Source organism: Lissotriton vulgaris, chromosome 10, assembly GCF_964263255.1.
Source record: "Lissotriton vulgaris chromosome 10, aLisVul1.2, whole genome shotgun sequence".
Lineage (NCBI taxonomy): Eukaryota > Metazoa > Chordata > Amphibia > Caudata > Salamandridae > Lissotriton > Lissotriton vulgaris.
Window position 1 is genome coordinate 1,096,960,036 of NC_141698.1, and position 13,902 is coordinate 1,096,973,937.

At 39.7% G+C, this 13,902-nt stretch overlaps 1 protein-coding gene across 8 annotated transcripts in view; it reads left to right on the forward strand.

Annotated features, from left to right (window-relative positions):
- SATB1 (SATB homeobox 1) overlaps positions 1 to 13,902 on the forward strand; it is a 347,355-nt gene that overhangs the window by 296,869 nt on the left and 36,584 nt on the right. The gene's annotated exons all lie outside the window — the stretch shown is intronic.

The window sequence follows — 13,902 nt, forward strand, 5'->3', positions numbered from 1 at the left end:
GAACTGTTGGTCTTTAGAACTAGTTAACATAATAGTACGTATTAAAATTGTCATTATTTGAATCTTTGAAATGTGCAATTTTAATGATGCTTATTGTCATGTTTCTGAATGTTTTGGAAGATTAAACCTGGCCGTTTTTACCCACAACATGAACTGGTAGTTGTTTGTGGGATTACAGGAATGGGGCGGGGGTCATTCTCGGGGGTCCGGGCCCTATGCTTGACTCCACACCATCTGACTCACTTTCATCACATCCCGGACAGTATTTCTGCACATAGTTTATGAACCTGCAGAACGTCTACCGCATGCCTTCCAGTGCATGCCTTAGTGCTACATTCACATGTGTGCATACTGATACCAACAGCTTGTCTGGCTGTGGCAAACCTTTTCACATATTCAAACATATGCAGATTGGTGCAAATCCATGATTTTGTTCCCTCTAACGCTGACGTTGATACACACTAGTCTGTATTTTTATTTTCCCGCATGATAATAAGTACAGTCGGGCAAAGGACTCCTCTCTCCGTGGAGTGTTAAATGAGAAACTACCTTTGCTAGCCTCATTCTCAACGGACTGCACCAAACGGTAAACGTTTGAGTCAATTAAATGAAGCCATATCCTTATGGTATCCACATTTCTCACGGTGTAAAGCGATTGCCTAACGGAAGACAAAGATTATTTGATTTTTTTTAACATGTAGCTTAACTGGTCCCTAAATGTATGGTGGTACAGCCAGAATCATTTGGGGTTCTGCTACATTTACAAACTACTGTGCTACAGGCTGTGTTTTGTTATGACTTCTTCACAGTCACACACTGTCATTATAGAATTGTGTATGTGCATGCGTGTGTGTGTATGCCCATGTGTTAGGTGAAGGTATGTGTGCTCGTGTTAGGTGGAGGGGTGTGTATTTGTGTGCCAATGTACAAGGTTGAGGTGTGTGCCCATGTATTAGATGTGGGGGTGTGTTCATGTGCGTATGTGTGCCCATGTGTTGAGTGAAGGTGTGTATGTGTGTCCATGTGTTAGGTAGAGGGGTATGTGCATGTGTGCACCTATTTGTTAGGTGGAGGTGTCTGTGCCCATGTGTTAGGTGGAGGGGTATGTGCGTGTGCCCATGTGTTAGATGGAGGGGTGTGTGTGTGTGTGCCCATGGGTTGGGTGGAGGTTTGTGTGTGTGCCCATGTGCTCGATGGAGGTGTTTGTGTGCCCATTTGTGAAGATGAGATGTGTATGTACCCATGTGATAGGTAGAGGTGTGTGTGTGCCCATGTGTAAGGTGTATTGATGTGTGTATGTGCCCCAAGTGTGAGGTGGGGGGTGTGTGCCCATGTTTTAGGTGGAGGGGTGTTTGTGTTTGCCCATGTGTTAGGTGGAGGGGTGTGTGTGCACATGTGTTAGGTGGAGAGGTGTGGGTGTGTGCCCATGTGTTAAGTGGAGATGTATGTGTGCCCATGTGTTAGGTAGAGGGGTATGTGCATGTGTATGTGTCTGGAGGGGTGTGTGTCCATATTTTAGGTCGAGAGGTGTGTATGCATTTGCGTGTGCCCATGTGTTAGGTGGAGGGGTATGTGCCCATGTGTTAGGTGGAGGTGGGTGTGTGTGAATGCCCATGTGTTAGGTGGAGGAGTGTGTGCATGTAAGTGCGTGTATGCCCATGTGTTAGGTGTGTGTGTGTGTGTTTTTGTTCCCATGTGTGCATGGTAGGTGACTGTTTTTGAGTACATGAATTATGCTGATTAATGGCATGTGTAATATTCTAGTTGCAAATACTCATCGTTCACATAAGCCTAAATACCCACATATAAGGTAATGTCACAACTGATGGTTTTGATACAGTTTTTGCTCCATAAATAGGGACTGTATTTCATTTGCTGAGGCCAAGGCTTTACTCATTGCATTATATAATACCATGCCTTGTCATGATTACCACCGTAGATCTTTGCAACGTTTAAAGGTTATGCTAGGCGAAGAGAAATCTCGCAAGCATTTTTACTATGGAAAATAAAGGGGTATTTTATATTAGATTACACTAAGAATTGAAGGCGAGAAAGAAATGGAGCGCATCTTTTATTGCCCTCTACGTTAATGCCTTTAATCAAATAATGACCTTCTTGAAATAGTTAATTTTAAGCTTTTGAAAAGATCGATAGCACTTTGCCACCAAAAATGGACACGATGATGAAATCTGATGTATTTAAAGTACCATTTCACCCTCTTAACCTAGTAAATAATTTAAAATGCTTTCAGTACCTCTCTGCTATCATTATGTAGTTCGTTCCATCCTTTCCCATTTGTTTTCAATTGCAACTTTGCTTCTCAGAGCACAAGCTGTAGGGTGTACATTTAGATAGGTACGCAGTTTAAACACAATGACGGTTAACTGGAGGTATGTGGCACATAATGCGATGTAATAATCATTTGATCGTTATAAAGCTTATTTCCAAGCGTCTTCGTCCCAAACTTTGGTCTTCGGATTATTCGGAACACTTCTGTGGGAGGAGCCGAGGTTGGAAGTTGAAGGGTAACCTACAACAATACTTTCTGGGAGGTATTGGGTGTAATGGTCTATAAGGCCTCAGTATAATTTGTATTCCAAGGGAATAGGGTACTAGTGAAGCGGTGGTGCATGCAGGAAGAAGTTGAGATAAGTCTCTGAATGTTGTCCTCCTGTCATAGTTTGTCACAAAATAATGGCGTAGTTGGGCTGACATGCCAGAGTTTCTTAGAATGCCTATGACCATAGGATAGTTCCTAGTGGGCAAACTGTGCGGTCCTTTAAGGATTTTGACAGCGTTCTGAACTGATGTGGCCACAGCACTTTCCTGGATTTTAAGGCTTACGGTGTCAAAGAAGAAGTTTGGGTTCATCATTGTGAGAATGTCTTCTTTGAAGACTATTTCATGTCATGTAATGTATCTGTCCTTTCCAAGGAGACATGAATGCATTATGCCTTAGGTAGGATGATGGTGTCTGCAATGGCTCCATGGCAGGAGAGGTCCAATTATTTCTTTGACTTTAGTTTGGCCCATTCCCGAGGACATTTTTGTTCATGATGTGGATGTGAATTCATGCTTCTAGACTGGGGAAAAGGGAGCTATATTTTGAAAAAGGTTGCAGAGTGATATGTACTCTGTCAGAGAGGACAGCCGCAAATAAAATGTTGTGAACTCCGACTATAAAGATCGAAGACAGGTTATACAGTTAAACTTAGGGAATGGAGCCATGGTTTAATGAGTTGTCATTAATTTATATGCGGCTTTGAGCATGACTCTAGGGCTGTTTGTGTCCTTGAGGATTTTGAGAGAACAATATTCTTGGTTAAAATGAATACTGCAGCGGGGAATACATGTGATGTTGATTTCTTGTTTAGTTAAGTGGTCTGAGACTTTGCATCTGGCAGTTTCTAACCAGCATTATTTTGGTTTTAAAGAGGGAAGGGAACATTTGTTGTTTTGTAGGTTTCATATTTGTTTCTGCAATCAATCACATATGGTGAAGACTTTAGTCATGATTTCTGTGAGAGTCTTCAGTATTGTTTTAAGACGAGATCTTGTAAAACGAGCAATCCGAAGCATTTTGTTGGAAAGAGATGGTAGATGGTTAATCTAGGTTTGTGATCTCTGGTAGTCAAAGGTTTGGCCTTAATGAGGAGAAGTGGAGATGATTCGACCCGGTTATTGGAATATTGGAATGTGAGCGGAAGTGGAACCTATCTTGGCCTTTAGTGTCCAGAGAGTCAGGTCTTCTTTTGGGAATGGGTTTTGGCCGTTATTCCTAGGTTGACGTGGTCAATTGCAAAAGAAATTGGGCAAGAGGACACAGACATAACATAATAACAAAGGGCCTCATTACGATGGCAGTAGGACCGCCACCGTCAGGCAGGCTGTCGGTGGCGGTCCCACCGCCATCGGACCCTGCATGACCGTCCGCAGCATTATGATGGCGTGCGGATGGAAGGCCGGCAGGGAGACCGACCGCCATGCATCCGATGGGCTCAAGGAGCCCCATTGGTGCATCGAAGGGACTGCAATTCCTACAACAGTGGCGGTGCCTGCTCAGGCACTGCTCTAGGGATTACAGTGTCCCTGTCCACCGGCTGTTTCATGGCAGTTAACCTGCCATAAAAAGGCAGGGGGAAATTTACTTGGTGGCCTGTAGCAGGTCCTTACCCTCTGGCCCTATGATATGGGCTCTGGGGGGCACCTACAGTGTCCCACTACATATCCCTGCACCATGGAAGGCACCATTTAAAGCTAAAAAACAAAAACAAATTTTAGAACAAAAGGCTCAGCAGAGATATGACAGGTTTTTGAAGAACTCATCTAGGGCTAATCAAAAAGCATTCGACATTGCTAGACAGGCAATGAGCGAATCATGTTATGCAAAGTGCGCAACTCTGAGTCTGTCCCATTTTCAAAAAGTTTATGAAGAAAGCAACTTCATTGGAAAATTCCTAGCTGGCAGGCACGTGAACAAGCAGCCAAGAACAAGAGCAGCTTTGAAATGCCCATTTATGAGCAACGAACCAGATTATAGAACCATTATAGACCGATATATACACAAACCCAGACGATTGACATACTCTCCCTTGGCAGATTTTTAACAGACTGCAACATTCCAACATTAACTAGAGAAGAGGGGGTTGACATGTCTCGATCCTTCTCTGAATAGGAATTGGTAGACAGTAATTGGTAGAGGTTATCAAGAGTCTTCTGAATGGCAAAGCATGTGACCGGAATGGATTTTCCAGGGAATGTTTACAACTTTTTAGGATGTTCGAACCGATTATCTTTTATAGCTCGCTAATATAATACTACAAGGGGGCTCTATCCCGCCTTCTTTTTTTTAATATGAATGTTGTAAGTTTCTTGAAGAAAGGCAAGGATGCTGAGGATCCAAACTCGTATCCCCCATCACATTACTAAATACAGATTATAAAATCATCACAAAGCTGCTTGTCAAGAGATTTACCTCAATAGCCTCTTGATTGATCCATACAGATCGGAACAGTTTCATAGTAGGCAGTTAGGAATAAATACACACTATCTGGCGGAAACTTTGGATTATTTTGCAGTTAATGACATAGAAGCTCTGGTGTTACTGCTAGATGCGTGGTAAAAGCTTTTGACCTTGTGGTCTGCGAAACCCTATGTAATATCTTGACCTGATTTGGTATTCCATCCCGGATCACTGGGCTCGTGTACAAAATGTTCTATAAAGTCGAATCCAGAATTATCATCAACTCAGTAGAAGTGGGGCAAATAAAGATATTGTGTGGCACAAGGCAGGGGTGTCCCCTATCTTATTTGCCTTCTTTAGCCAGTAGCCAGAGTGATCCGAGGAAATAACAGTATCCATCCCCCTCTTCCACACATGAATAAGATAGAACTATATGCCGATGATATCATGTTAATTTTGGATAGTAGGAAGGAGACCCAAGAAAAGGTTCTTGACATTTTTGCTCAATATGAGGAGCTGGGAGGGTATGAAATTAACAAGAAGACAGAAATAATATTGTGTGGTAGTAATTCAGTTCTCATTTGAAGCAATATTTAGGCATAATGTTCTCATCTTTTAAAATTTCAAAATCTATTTTTTAAGTAGAACTCTATCCCGTTGACTATTGTAGGGAGAGTTTCCCTGATTAAAATGTTGGTTCTTCCATTATTCATTTACATGTTCTTAGCTATTCTGTGTTTTATCTGCCTCTTTTTTTTAAATCTGGAGAGTCCATGTTTTCATCATTTATAAAAAATCGGCCACAGTTGCACTAAGCACTTTATATGGAGGGTTGGCACTACCTAATCTTAAAGATTACTATTTTGCACAATACATGTCTAGGTTTAATTAAAAGCTGCACAAGGGTTTTTATGAATAATTTTATGCAGCTGATTTTTAAAGAGTTTCATATTCTGGACGTGATAAAGTCTGTTAAGTTACCAAAAAGAGTTCGCTATAAGAGCCCGAATTGGTTTTTTGGAAGCGTGGGGATCTTTATAGGAGATACTCCATTCCCCAGAGCAATGCAGCGACACCTCTTGCTGTAGTAGATATTTAACCTGGGGTGACTCTTGCATCCGAAATAGTTCAAAAGTGGGGAAAAGCGGGATATAGGAACATTTCGGATTTCCTGTTGGGGAATATATGGCAAAACGTAGCAGAAGTCTGACAGCATATACAGGATGACTTTCTGCTCATGGGCTCATTTAGAATATGCAATAAAATATTGTCTAATTTAGATTTAGGCCAGGTCCTCTTCAACAGAGAGGTGTTTTTGCTCTACTTGATGATGGGGCACTGGAAAAGCCAGGGGAATAAATAAGAATGCTCTCCGCTATTAAAGGCCGACCTCGCCCAAAAAGCTATAAATAAATGGGACAAATATGAAGGCCTGAAAAAGACAAATAAGATGTGGAAGGGGGGGTACTAATTGGCATTGAATGTTTTTTCCCCAATAGATCCTATACAGAACCCATACGTTTTTTAACACACATTTAAACCCAGTCTTCCAGGCAACTGTTTAGGATGTATAGGCCACTCTCCTGCCAATTGGACACATGTAATCGGTCATTGCCCATCCATTCAGGTTTTTGGGTTGAAATATTCCAGTATCTTGCAAGTGAATGGAAGGTCAATTTGACTTCGATCAGTTGGCTGATAGGTTTGGGGTATGATCCGGCACTGGGTCTGCCTGATAAATGATTACAAGTAGTATATATATAGCAACAGCTGTACCTTTTACTTCAAAAATAGCGAACTCAGTTGATCCCCACAATGAAGGACTGGCTACAGAAAATGAGGCGAGTTAGAACTAGCAAACAGTTAAAGGCAATACGAACTGGGGAGTGAAGAAATTTGAAAAACTCTGGGGACAATTTTTCCTATCTGAAGAACCAGGGTTAGTTTAAAGTGATTGATTAAATCATTTGGGCTCTTCTCCCTGATTTCATTGTTAAGCACTTTATAAGCTATTTTTCTATCTGTTTTTAAGACAGAGACATTTATATTATTTATTACCTTTGTGCCCTGTTGATAACTGCTTAATGTAATTTGGTATATCCTTCGCATATACTAAGTTGTATAATATGAAATATGTATTTATATCTATATTTATCACTTATAAACTGAGTTTATGATGAATATTACCTGGAATATATATTTATGTTAACGCAATGTTGGGATCCTAATAAAAATATATTTTTTAAAACATATAGATAAGTCTGTAAAATTCAGAGAGTCTCAAAACATTTATCAATGCTATCTTGCCATTTATAAGAAAAATAGTGAATGGTACTGAAGGGAAAATCTTTTCGTACCCTACAGAGTAAGGAGTCTTGGTCAGCCATGCCAGGATTACTTGAGGTAAAAAAAAATATTCCGTACCAATTATTACGTCGCTCTCAGGCTCCAGCGTACTCCACCTTAAAGTAGATTTAACCTTTTAATGTTTTTTCCAAATGTGCAAAACAACATTTTGTATTCGATCAGGATGTAGGCTAGCCGCAGAGAAAATGTAAATAGGCTTTCACTGAAGAGAGTTTATTAAAGCTTCGGCAAGCACTCATAAATTGAAAATCTGTAATGTCCCTTGGTTGGGGTAAAAGCCTCTCTCTGCCAAGTAAAACCATAATATGACATCCCACAACAAAATGATGTTAAAAATATTTGGAAAATGAAGAATGAGCAATAGATTGGGGCCAGGAGCCCTGTATCATGGTGAATGTTGCCATGTGCGGTTCTGTGTTTCAAACCAATGGGGAACAATAGGCATGGACAAAGAATAGCTGTCCCAGATTGCATATTTCCTAAAATGTACAGTACTTCAGTGTGCTGCAGTGCTTTAGGCAGAAGGGAGGGCTGTAGTAACGCGATGATGCACTGTGACAGTTGTTCATGTTCTAATTCAGTGGTTCTTAAACTGTGGCCTGCAAACGCCTGGGGATCTGCGCCTAAAAGTGTGAAGGAAAATGACAGTGAGAGCTAAAAGTGAAGCTTGCATCCTTATCCCGATTCGTGAAAGCAGTGCAAGTGATGCAAATAGAATCTAGTATGGACGATTGGTGACCTCAATTGAAGCAGCGCTGGTATGCACCGACAAAAAAAGAGCATGGCCAGGGGCAAAAAAGACAAAGTGATATTCTAGAGCATGGCATATCACGGTGCCTTTTAGAAATAAAACTACATTTTGACAAGCTCCAACCTTTCCAGTAAAATTAATATTTCAATTTTCACCTTTTTGTTGATGAATTAAATATGGCATACTATGTGTATTTGTTTGAGCTTTACTTGTTTCTGTATTTTTGTATATTATTTTGAGGTTCAAAACGTAGAGATTGGTTTGGCAGGGTCCCTGGCTTCCAGTAGTGATTCAGTGGGAAAGGTTGAGAACCTCTGTTTTAATCGGGGAAGCAGTCTGAAGGGTGCCCAAGTGGGATTACTCGATGAATTTTCTCCTTGACTGTGAATTTTATGTAGAATTGGCCTGACACATGAAAAACCCATACCCTAGATCAGAATGGTGTAGCCTAGATTATATTATGGAATAGAATATCATAAAGAGATTTGAATATTTATTGAGTGCCCTTTCAGAGCCTTTGGCTTTTTAGCAAATTTATGTGCAAATTGTGCCATTAAATGCACTATTTGACCCCATTTCTTTTTTCAAACTTTTCTCTGGGAAAGACAGCATCCCCCCACACCCCTCTCCAGCCCTCATATAAGAGATTTGGCTCAGTCGCTCACCACAGTTCATACAATAATTATGCCCCATCAATTTCAAAGATCATGTCCGCACTCAAAGATAGTTGATATCTTAAATGGACATCTTTCTTTGTTGTGTTATATTAATCATGGGGTTATTGTGGAACTCTATTAATGTCAATGAGTGTGATGGCTTCCGAGCTAAGGTCACATGACACACTTCCTGTGATGTCATTAAGTTAAAAGGGTGTATAATGTTGCTTTTGCTACCCCTGGCATTTTGGTGAATTGCTATCCACACAATTTGTGTGTTGAATGCCAAGTAAGGAGAGGAAAACATACACTGATTGTTTTCAACATTGTACGTGATTAATTACAATTGCACATATGTTGCATGATATTTTATTTGAATTTATTTTTATTATTTTGGGATTTTCATATGCCTTTGGGTAGGTAAATTATGGGTAAATTACAGAAACTACATGCTAATTTCAGATTTAGAACTGTGAGTTGTTTAAGTCATTTATTATTTTTCTATTGTTGTCACTGACTAATTATAAACATTTATCAACTGTTAAATTGCACCACCCATCTATTACACTTTGTTTGTGATAATTGAACGTATTGCGTTTTTAAATACCTATTTAATCGTCACACGGTTATAGTACTTAAAGACGTTCTGTATTCACCAGCACATCTTGCATTACTAAGACTGTTATCATTAGCAGTCAATAAAATGTCTAATGCTTACTCAATAGCAATACACTGCAAGAATTAGGAAATCATTTTTAAATCTCAATTTTTTTTAAACTGCCTTTATCGCGAGATCGGAAGACCGAAAATTTAAAACGCTAAACTGATTGTCTGTTTGATAATCGGAACAAAAAAAAACTTTCAAAAAGTGAAAGGGAAAACCACATATGCATGGGAAATTTGCATTTAACTTTTTTGTTACAAGATGACCGTAATATTTTGGGGGTATAGTTGATGAGAAGTTATAAAGACTTGAGGGATAGCAATTGAGTTTGTCAAGAAAAAAATGTAGAACTGGGGTGGAAGCCTTCTCCAGCTCCACCTGTAATAGTTGTACAAGCTTATTCCGAAATGTTCAGAAGCTTCCTATTAATAAAATGCCATTTTTATACTAAACTTCCCAGCCTAACCCTATGCGCATGCTGTTTGGGTTTGGGTGTCGCTCTCCTCTACGTTACCCAATGGGCCATACCACATGACAACACAATTGAAATAGTGGTAGATCTCATAATTAAACTCTTTTAGAATATCCAAGCTTAATTAACGAGTAGTGGTCAGCTGTGCATTGTCCTTGATACTGCGGGGTCAGTAGCCTACTCTTTGAAATAGGTCTGCCAGTGTCACGTGATTCCTTTTATTGCACTCTATGAATGTCTTGATTTTAGAAATGTGCATTCAATCTAAGGTGTACCACATAGGAGGTGTCCTGGTCGTCAGGGAGATTGACTGAGCAGGAATTTGCAGCACTGCAGTACATTCTACACAGAGGCTGAAAGGAGCTAAGAAGCTCTTGGCAGATGGTAAACTTCACTCGTCCATGTTCAAATGTTCTTTTAAATCCAGTGCACAACATGCCTTTTTCCCTTCTGTTGGCTTTTGAGACATGTTTCAGAGATTTGAAAAAAATCAGGATAGTCCTAGTGACTACAGATAACAAAACACTTGTGTCATATGAATGTCCAATAATTGAACAACAAAATGGGGTAAACCCAGTATCCCTATGAACCTGGGCAAATAATCTGTATACAAAACAATTGGTTCATTGGGGTTCGAAAAAACTTGCTTTCACTGTCTCATACACTGTGTAGACAAAACACAAAACAGAATCCAAAAACCATCAAATTATTTATATACCGTTTTATAAATTTCAGTCATTCATAGATATTGATTTTATAAGTAAATCACGCGGAAGGCTGTACACAATAGTAAAAAGTGCAAAAAGTGACTCAAAAGTGCTCAGTGCTTACGGCGCAAAAGTGAAAGAACTGTACAATTAATATATACAAGGGGAAATTAACATGTGGTTTGTGCGTATTATACAATTATCAACTTGTACTCCGTATTAATCAGTACTTAGTACATGATATCCATGCACGTAATCCACTTATTCGTCGACGTTTCGACCCTTAACAAGCAAACATTTTGTGGTGAACAACGGGTCTTCATCAGCACTGTGTGGGACAGCAAACAGCCTTTGTTCTACCCAATCGGGTGAAGTGGAGGAAGAGATGTTTTAATCTGTTCTGTCGGTGAGGCTTAGAGTTTCACTACGACTAGCGTATTATTTGGGGGGGGCAGATCAATATTGAAAGCCCATCTGTGTATGGGTGTAACTCTTCTACCCCGTGGGATTCCGGAACTGCATAAGACTGGAGTTCCCAAATTCTTGATGAGATTGAGCTGTATGAATCTGGTCTGTCGGTGTAGCGTGTGATTCTGCCCCGACTGGTATTCTAATTATAAATATTCATCATGGTTGGAACCCCAAACTGGGTGAAGGAAGGGTGTTCCTCCCAGTGGGGTTCGAGGGTGGTTGGAGCCAACTGACCCGCAATGGAGTGACTATGGATAATGGATAATACGCTCGTAATGCTGATTGGTTGATGGTACCTTCATTTTTGGGGACCTTATGTACACAGAAGTTACCTTTGTTTTCAGGCTTTTACCTGTGACTTCCCGAATCAGCAGTGTTATATTGGTTTGTATAGCACACCAATCATCTGATAGGATATCCCGGCAGTGCAGTTCATATTCGTCATATAGTACCTTAATATCCCAAGTAATCGTGTTTAACTGTGACGTTTGGTGAGAATTTCCTATTTTAACCCGGGAGAGTAATATGAAATGTTGATGCACCTTAGTAATAAAAAGTTATGTCTTCTGTTTGCATTTTTGTGGCAAGATCAGAAACGGACGTTATCTGGAAAGATATATTTATAGATGTTACCCATTAAATGTGGAAATCTATTCAATAAATGATGGATTGCCTGGCTGCAGCTTGGTAGTTGCTGACAGTACATTCCGTTCATTCAATATGCTCTTTGTGTTTTAGTTTAAAGCACAGCACTGCATGGAGTTTGTAGTTAGACTGTATGGCTGATGCAAAGTCCAGTTCATGCATACTGCTTTTTGATTTATTAAAAAAATGGTGGAAAAGATGAAAAAAGAAAACAAAAGAATTCGAGCTAAAATACTCGGGCACTGTGCTACTGCTGCACTATATTTGTTACATTCAAAACATAGTTTTCTTGCATTTTTAAAAGACCGCTGCATTTTAGGCTTGGCCTATAGATATCCTAAGTTCTCTTTTCAATCCAAAGTTTAAAAATAATTGTAATACAAATACAAATATGCGTACTTACATGAGAGACTTTCGGCCTGCTTTTTTCATCCATTGGTCTCTTCAAATTTTATTTCACATTTTGCTTCTGCCCATCACAGCATAATGCTTGAGGAATGGGCTTCAACCACTGGCTCTCTTCACTGTGAATGATGGAATTTTGCTTAGGCACATGGGTTCATCAACCTAAAAAGTATTCGACTTTACTCACTGCAAGGGCTGATAGTTGATTCTTTTCATGTCATTTTTGAAAAAGTATTGTACCCTGTCATTTTTTACGCTTTTTTGCAAACTTATGCATGCCTCCTTTAAAAGGCTTTATCTTGTATTACTTGTAATGTCAATCCCATTCTCTGCAAAAATAAAAAATAAATTAAATTACCAAGTCCATATTTAACTGACCTTACTAATGCTTGTTTCTGTTCAGTCTCAGAGACTGGAAAACTACCTATCCTCCGCAGAATGTTGGTGATAAAACCCACCCACAGCCGTTGCTGACTAATAACCATTTTAAAAATACGAAGAAAATCATAAATAGATGTCGATGGAAGTGTTGCATTCTACTATTGATCAGTGTTTCCCCTTTGCACAAGACTGTGCAAACGATACCTTGACCAAATAACACAACCATAGTGATGAGGTATATCGACATGTGTAAACGTGTGTTTGATATAAGGCCAATGTCTCACTCTCGGACTGCGAACCTTGTTCATTGGCATTTCAGGCATCGAGGTGCACATATAGATGTAAAAGGTATTTTAAGAAGTAGCAGCTCTAATGTGTAAATAGCAGCAAAATTCAAGTCATAGCTTCACACGTCGGTTTCGGAATTAGAAAGGTCTTCAGAAACATACCACGAGTTTTCTCATGTAGGACTGTTGATGTGGAATAACAGGTCACATTTTACAATAGCACTTTAATGAATTCAAAGCGAAGGAGTGATAGAACTTTGAAGCTTTTAAAAAAATGTTTTAGTTACTTGAAAGTCTGGCATATTTTCATGCTTAATCAGTTTTAAATTTTGATTTAGAACTAGAGACCGTAATAAGAATCTGCGCTTCGGCTCTTTGCTAATCACATTACCTTCACATTCCTCAAACTGTGTGCTTTGTGGTGCTATCCAAAGTCATGTTACCACTCACATCCTAGTTTCTGTACCCAGTCTCAACTGTACTGCTCAAACTATGCATTTACATGTACATCAGCTCACATCATAACATGTATTTATAAAATGCACATTTATCCCCTTGGGCGTTATGGTGCTGAGTAGTGGATTATTATTATTACCGAACTCAATGATATTCATGTTATTTACTTAAGAAAGATGAAGGCTAGATGGAACTTCTGGGAATCGAACCTGTGACCAAGACTGCAAAAAAATTCCTAGAGTGGATGCACAATCCCTCTGGCCAACGTCATCCACGCACGTAACATCAAATCCTCTCCTATGCCAGCGACATCCAGGCCATACTCTCCCTCTCACATAAGACCGTCAAGAAAATATACATGTTTACTGCCTGCATGACAGAAGTTGTTAACTGGATGAAAGCCAACTCTCAAGCTCAACACCAATAAAACAGAACTTCTGATCATTGGTTAGAACACCTCACCATGGGACTCCAGTTGGCAGCTGGTCGAATTCAGACCCATGTGAGGAATAATCATCAATAGCAAAGTTGACATGACTTCTCAAGGCAATGCCGTCATTGAATCCAGCTTCAACACCATAAAGATGCTGAGGAAGATCTTCAAATGGCTTCTAAGTAACACTATAAAACAGTCACTAACACAGTAGTCACCAGCAAGTTGGACTACGGGAACAATG